The sequence below is a fragment of the Cherax quadricarinatus genome, chromosome 27 (genome assembly GCF_038502225.1).
Source record: "Cherax quadricarinatus isolate ZL_2023a chromosome 27, ASM3850222v1, whole genome shotgun sequence".
Classification (NCBI taxonomy): Eukaryota; Metazoa; Arthropoda; class Malacostraca; order Decapoda; family Parastacidae; genus Cherax; species Cherax quadricarinatus.
Window position 1 is genome coordinate 35,694,002 of NC_091318.1, and position 8,312 is coordinate 35,702,313.

Genomic DNA, 8,312 nt, shown 5'->3' on the forward strand with positions numbered 1-8,312 from the left:
GGAAGCCGCACAGAAGCACAAAATCTGCTCATATCTGAAGAATTTGTGTATATTCCACTCTGAATATGGAACTAATGACTGAGCAGACCTTGAGCCAAGCCTTGGCACATGGAGTGTTAGTAACGTAGCCTTAGAGCTAATTTGTACCAGGTTATTCTGAGTGGAACTTAAAGTCTGTGGCAGATTTTGCAACACCACAGAGAAACAGTGCATTTGCCTTTAGCAATTACAAAACTCTTGCTTAAATATGTTTCAAATGTATGTTCCATTCCAAGCTAATCAATGATAAGTGATTCTAATCCTGAAAAAGAATTCTGGAATGTGTAATTCCTAATCATGTGGTTTTGTAAAATGATTTTTCATAATATTAGCTACACACACACACACACACACACACACACACACACACACACACACACACACACACACACACACACACACACACACACACACACACACACACACACACACACACACACACACACACACACACACACACACACACACACACACACACACACACACACACACACACACACACACACACACACACACGCACATGCACATGCACGCAGATATAGTGTGTGTGCCATTAACCACAATCTTCAACACATCCCTTGAAACTGGGCAGCTACCTGAGGTATGGAACACTACAAATGTAGTTCCCATTTTTAAAAAAGGAGACAGAAAAGAGGCACTAAATTACAGACCAGTGTCACTGACCTGTATAGTATGCAAAGTCATGGAGAAGATTATCAGGAGGAGAGTGGTGGAGCACCTGGAATGGAGTAAGATTATAAAAGATAACCAGCATGGATTCATGGAAGGCAAATCCTGTGTCACAAACCTTCTGGAACTCTATGACAAAGTTACGTAAGTGCGACACGAGAGAGAGGAGTGGGTTGATTGCATTTTCTTGGAGTGCAAGAAGGCCTTCGACACAGTTCCTCACAAGAGACTAGTGCAGAAACTAGAGGATCAGGCACGTATAACAGGAAGGGCACTGCAATGGGTCAGAGAATACCTGACAGGGAGGCAACAACGAGTCATGGTTCGGGATGAGGTATCACAGTGGGCACCTGTGACGAATGGGGTCCCACAGGGGTTGGTCCTAGGACCAGTGCTATTTCTGGTATATGTGAATGACATGATGGAAGGGATAGACTCAGAGGTGTCCCTGTTCGCAGATGATGTGAAGTTAATGAGGAGAATTAAATCAGATGAGGACCAGGCAGGACTTCAAAGAGACCTGGACAGGCTGGACATGTGGTCCAGCAACTGGCTTCTTGAATTCATCCCTGCCAAGTGCAAAGTCATGAAGATCGGAGAAGGGCAAAGAGGACCGCAGACAGAGTATAGACTAGGTGGTCAAGGACTGCAAGCCTCGCTCAAGGAGAAAGATCTTGGGGTGACCATAACACCAAGCATGTCTCCGGAGGCACACATCAACCAGATAACTGCTGCAGCATATGGGCGCCTGGCAAACCTGAAAATAGCATTCCGATACCTTAGTAAGGAATCGTTCAAGACACTGTACACTGTGTACATCAGGTCCATACTGGAGTATGCAGCTCCAGTTTGGAACCCACGCCTGGTCAAACACGTCAAGAAATTAGAGAAAGTACAAAGATTTGCAACAAGGCAAACTATAATCAACTATAGTGATAATATAGCATTTATTGTGGAGGAGACGGAAAAAAACTAGAAAAGCTAGATACAGCGATTGATAAACAAGGGTTGAGGCTCGACCGTTCATCATTGTAGGAGCTGCCAGAAATCACCAGTTCTTCAACACATAAGTTATACTTTTGTATCAAACAAATCACATATTACTCGGGTAGATAATTTCAAGTAGATCCTTCATGTGTTAGCCCAAATCACCGACCAGTATGTTTTAAATAAGTGGCCCACTGATCAGATCAGACTGGTCCGAACCCTCGACTGGTCCGAACCCTTGATGGTCCGAACCCTTGACTGGTTACAAACGGATTCATTGGACAATAAAGCAGACTGTAAACGGATGGGGTTGTAGACACCCTTATCAAACACAAACAATAAATATAAATCAGGAACGTACACGGTAAGCTGTCCAATATACAAGTACAGTTAGAAATAGAAATACAAATAGCTAGAGCTTCATTTAAGGTTATTAATAGAGTATTCAAGAGGTTGCTAGTAGAATTACAGTAAATCAACCATTCAAATCATTATGAAGCTCTGTGTAGTCTGCAGTCAATCAAACAAACGGGCTTCCACATGGATAAATTGTCATTTTTGTGGAAATTGGTGTCACGCCCCTTGTGCAGATATCCAAGAACTAGCTACAAGCAGTATTAAAACAGGGAAGTATTTTTGGGTATGCCCAAATGAGATAAATCTGTGGACTAAAGTCACAAGGGTATTAAAAGAGGATAACATCAAAGCTGCTTTCATAGAAAACCTGGAAGCTTTCTACAACAGATGGGAACATAAAAAGTCTGGGCTGAATGGCCTCCACTCCAAACCAACAGATACAGATACTAATGCCAGAAAAAAAATCCCCCCCCAGTACCAACAATACCACCAGTCCGATGACATTCTTCTTTGCAAATATACAGGGTCTAAAGCCAGCAACAAACAACAAAATACCTTTCATCCGTGGACTGCTTGCAGAGGCAAAGGCAATGTTCACGGCTTTCACTGAGACCCACATAAAGGATCACTTGGACAACGAAATATGGATCCCAGGTTACAACCTATACAGATGTGACAGAGTGAACAGGCAAAAGGGGGGGGGGGTTGGCCTGTACATTGCAGAGTCACTTGTTTGCACAGAACTGCTAAATGCCTCAAATGATGTAGTGGAAGTTTTAGCAGTAAAGGTCGAGAACCAAAACCTAGTCATTGTGGTAGTCTACAAGTCTCCGGATGCAACATCCCAGCAATTCCAGGAACAGCTGTTAAAAATTGACCACTGTCTGGAAAATCTTCCAGCTCCTGCCCCCAACATCTTGCTCCTGGGGGATTTCAACTTAAGGCACCTAAAATGGAGGAATATAGCAAATAATACTGTTGCAGTAATAACACCAGGAGGCAGCTCGGATGAAAACTCACACTCACACGAGCTTTTAAATCTCTGCACAAAATTCAATTTAAACCAGCAAATAATAGAGCCTACTAGACTGGAGAATACACTAGACCTCATCTTCACTAACAATGATGATCTGATAAGAAATGTCACCACAAGGAACAAGATGAGAGCGAGTACTGTGCCTTGTGGAACAGAGCTTTTCACCGTAGCTGCCTCGGACTTTACTCTGTTGACGACTACTCTCTGTGTTCTGTTAGTGAGGAAATTATAGATCCATCGACCGGCTTTTCCTGTTATTCCTGTTACGCCATGGTCACACTTGTCGAAGGCTTTTGCAAAGTCTGTATATATTACATCTGCATTCTTTTTGTCTTCTAGTGCATCTAGGACCTTGTCGTAGTGATCCAATAGTTGAGACAGACAGGAGCGACCTGTTCTAAACCCATGTTGCCCTGGGTTGTGTAACTGATGGGTTTCTAGATGGGTGGTGATCTTGCTTCTTAGGACCCTTTCAAAGATTTTTATGATATGGGATGTTAGTGCTATTGGTCTGTAGTTCTTTGCTGTTGCTTTACTGCCCCCTTTGTGGAGTGGGACTATGTCTGTTGTTTTTAGTAACTGTGGGACGACCCCCGTGTCCATGCTCCCTCTCCATAGGATGGAAAAGGCTCGTGATAGGGGCTTCTTGCAGTTCTTGATGAACACGGAGTTCCATGAGTCTGGCCCTGGGGCAGAGTGCATGGGCATGTCATTTATCGCCTGTTCGAAGTCATTTGGCATCAGGATAAGATCGGATAGGCTTGTGTTAACCAAATTTTGTGGCTCTCTCATAAAAAATTCATTTTGATCTTCGACTTTCAGTCTGGTTAGCGGCTTCCTAAAAACTGAGTCATATTGGGACTTGAGTAGCTCACTCATTTCCTTGCTGTCATCTGTGTAGGACCCATCTTGTTTAAGTAGGGGCCCAATACTGGATGTTGTTCTCGACTTTGATTTGGCATAGGAGAAGAAATACTTTGGGTTTCTTTCGATTTCATTTATGGCTTTGGGTTTCTTTCGATTTCATTTATGGCTTTGGGTTTCTTTCGATTTCATTTATGGCTTTTAGTTCTTCCCACGATTCCTGACTCCTATAAGATTCTTTTAGCTTGAGTTCGATGCTTGCTATTTCTCTGACCAGTGTCTCCCTACGCATTTCAGATATATTGACCTCTTTTAGCCGCTCTGTTATTCTTTTCCGTCGCCTGTAAAGGGAACGCCTGTCTCTTTCTATTTTACATCTACTCCACCTTTTTCTTAGAGGAATAAGCCTTTTGTATACATCAAGTGCCACCAAGTTAATCTGTTCTAGGCATAAGTTGGGGTCTGTGTTGCTTAGTATATCTTCCCAGCTTATATCGGTTAGGACTTGGTTTACTTGGTCCCACTTTATGTTTTTGTTATTGAAGTTGAATTTGGTGAATGCTCCCTCGTGACTAGTCTCATTATGTCGGTCTGGGGCTCCATGCATACATGTCTGAACCTCAATTATGTTGTGATCTGAGTATATTGTTTTTGATATGGTGACATTTCTTATCAGATCATCATTGTTAGTGAAGATGAGGTCTAGTGTATTCTCCAGTCTAGTAGGCTCTATTATTTGCTGGTTTAAATTGAATTTTGTGCAGAGATTTAAAAGCTCGTGTGAGTGTGAGTTTTCATCAGAGCTGCCTCCTGGTGTTATTACTGCAACAATATTATTTGCTATATTCCTCCATTTTAGGTTCCTTAAGTTGAAATCCCCCAGGAGCAAGATGTTGGGTGCAGGAGCTGGAAGATTTTCCAGACAGTGGTCAATTTTTAACAGCTGTTCCTGGAATTGCTGGGATGTTGCATCCGGAGGCTTGTAGACTACCACAATGACTAGGTTTTGGTTCTCGACCTTTACTGCTAAAACTTCCACTACATCATTTGAGGCATTTAGCAGTTCTGTGCAAACAAGTGACTCTGCAATGTACAGGCCAACCGCTCCCCCCTTTTGCCTGTTCACTCTGTCACATCTGTATAGGTTGTAACCTGGGATCCATATTTCGTTATCCAAGTGATCCTTTATGTGGGTCTCAGTGAAAGCCGCGAACATTGCCTTTGCCTCTGCAAGCAGTCCATGGATGAAAGGTATTTTGTTGTTTGTTGCTGGTTTTAGACCCTGTATATTTGCAAAGAAGAATGTCATCGGACTGGTGGTATTGTTGGTACTGGGGGGGATTTCTTTTCCGGCATTAGTATCTGTATCTGTTGGTTTGGAGTGGAGGCCATCGACTGTGGTTCCACTCCAGGAATGACTGGATTTGGTGTACGATTTCTGCCATTTCCTGCCAGTTTTTTTTCCTTCCTGGCACTAAAACACCTCTCCCTCTTGAGTGGCTGTGGCTACCCAGGTTTTCCCATGGCCTGGATGTTTTGTATCTTTTTGTACCCTTTAGATGGTGTGCCTGGCAATTTAAGTTATAGCACAGTCTTTCCTGTACTGAAGAGGCACACATTTCAGGGTGAAAAAGCTTACAGGAAGGGAGTTTGCATTTTCCTGTTGTCATATGGGCATGGCATTTTCTAGGGTGGTCATAGTTGCACGTTCCGTCTGTTTTTCCAGATTTCCCATGTCTGCAGATACCAAGTGCATAGTATGTGCACAGGCTTGGTTTCCGTTTGCCTTGGGTTTCTGTGACTGTATTCCCTGTTGGTGCATGTTTCCCTGTCTTATTCCTATCCTCCCTAGCACCAACAATGGAGCTCCCACCAGTTGTTTTTGGTAATATATCCTCACTATAGCTAGTGGAGTCCTCTTGTTTGCTATTTCCTGTGGTATTTCTAGTTTGCAATATTGGTTTTATCTTATCTTTGACTACACTTGTTTTCCCACTACGGCTTCTGTCCCCTATGAGGTCTTTTATATGTATTCCTTCCTGCGTATAATTCCCGACTACCTGGACAAAATCTCCAGCTTCACCATTACTGTCTCCCAAGACAGCACCTCCAGCTTCACCATTACTGTCTCCCAGGACAGCACCTCCAGCTTCACCATTACTGTCTCCCAGGACAGCACCTCCAGCTTCACCATTACTGTCTCCCAGGACAGCACCTCCAGCTTCACCATTACTGTCTCCCAGGACAGCACCTCCAGCTTCACCATTACTGTCTACCAGGACAGCACCTCCAGCTTCACCATTACTGTCTCCCAGGACAGCACCTCCAGCTTCACCATTACTGTCTCCCAGGACAACACCTCCAGCTTCACCATTACTGTATCCCAGGACAGCACTATCAGCCCCACATTTACTGACTACCAGGACATCACCTCCAGCCTTACAGTTTCTGACTACATGGAGAGTATCAAGGGCAGTACCATTCAGCCCAGACTTTTTATGTTCCCATCTGTTGTAGAAAGCTTCCAGGTTGTCTATGAAAGCAGCTTTGATGTTATCCTCTTTTGATACCCTTGTGATTTTAGTCCACAGATTTTCCTCATTTGGGCATACCCAAAAACACTTCCCTGTTTTAATACTGCTTGTAGCTAGTTCTTGGATATCTGCACAAGGGGCGTAACACCAATTTCCACAAAAATGACAATTTATCCATGTGAAAGCCCGTTTGTTTGATTGTCTGGAGACTATACAGAGCTTCATAATGATTTGAGTGGTTGATTTACTGTAATTCTACTAGCAACCTCTTGAATACTCTATTAATAACCTCCTTAAATGAAGCTCTAGCTATTTGTATTTCTATTTCTAACTGTACTTGTATATTGGACAGCTTACCGTGTACGTTCCTGATTTATATTTGTTGTTTGTGTTTGATAAGGGCGCCTACAACCCCATCCGTTTACAGTCTGCTTTATTGTCCAACGAATCCGTTTGAAACCAGTCAAGAGTTCAGACCATCAAGGGTTCGGACCAGTCGAGGGTTCGAACCAGTCGATCTGATCTGATCAGTGGGTCACTTATTTAAAACGTACTAGTCGGTGATTTAGGCTAACACATGAAGGATCTACTTGAAATTATCTACCAGAGTAATATGTGATTTGATTGATACAAAAGTATAACTTGCATGTTGAAGAGCCGGTGATTTCTGGCAGCTCCTACAGTGACGAACGGTCGAGCCTCAACCCTTGTTTATCAATCGCTGTATCTAGCTTTTCTAGTTTTTTTTTCGTCTCCACCACAATAAATGCTATATTATCACTATAGTTTACTGGTGGAAATTTTGGAGGAAGGACGCTTTTTCTGTAGTAATAATTGCTTCTCGTTGTGTATATTGCAACCGCTGGTAACTACAGGTTATATGATACATGATTATATACACCTGGAAAATCCTAGAGGGACTAGTACCGAACTTGCACACGAAAATCACTCACTACGAAAGCAAAAGACTTGGCAGACGATGCAACATCCCCCCAATGAAAAGCAGGGGTGTCACTAGCACGTTAAGAGACCATACAATAAGTGTCAGGGGCCCGAGACTGTTCAACTGCCTCCTAGCATACATAAGGAGGATTACCAACAGACCCCTGGCAGTCTTCAAGCTGGCACTGGACAAGCACCTAAAGTCGGTTCCTGACCAGCCGGGCTGTGGCTCGCACGTTGGTTTGCGTGCACCCAGCAGCAACAGCCTGGTTGATCAGGCTCTGATCCACCAGGAGGCCTGGTCACAGACCGGGCTGCGGGGGCATTGACCCCCGGAACTCTCTCCAGGTAAACTCCAGGTAAGGCTAGTTCCGGAGCTCAGGGGTATGTCCTACGAAGAAAGTTTCAGGGAAATCAGACTGACGACATTGGAGGACAGGCAGGTCAGGGGAGACATGATAATGACATACAAAATACTGCATGGAATAGATAAGGTAGACAGACACAGGTTGTTCCAGAGAGGGGACACAGAAACAAGGGGTCACAATTGGAAGCTGAAGACTCAGACGAGTCATAGGGATGTTAGGAAGCATTTCTTCAGTCATCGAGTAGTTAGGAAGTGGAATAGCCTAGCAAGTGATGTAGTGGAGGCAGGAACCATACACAGCTTTAAGACGAGGTATGACAAAGCTCAGGAAGCAGAGAGAGAGAGAGAGGGAGAGGACCTAGTAGTGGTCAGTAAAGAGGCAGGACCAGGAGCTGAGTCTCGACCCCTGCAACCACAATTAGGTGAGTACAATTAGGGGAGTACATGCACAGACATGCATACACATCGTGTACGTCAGGCCCATACTGGAGTATGC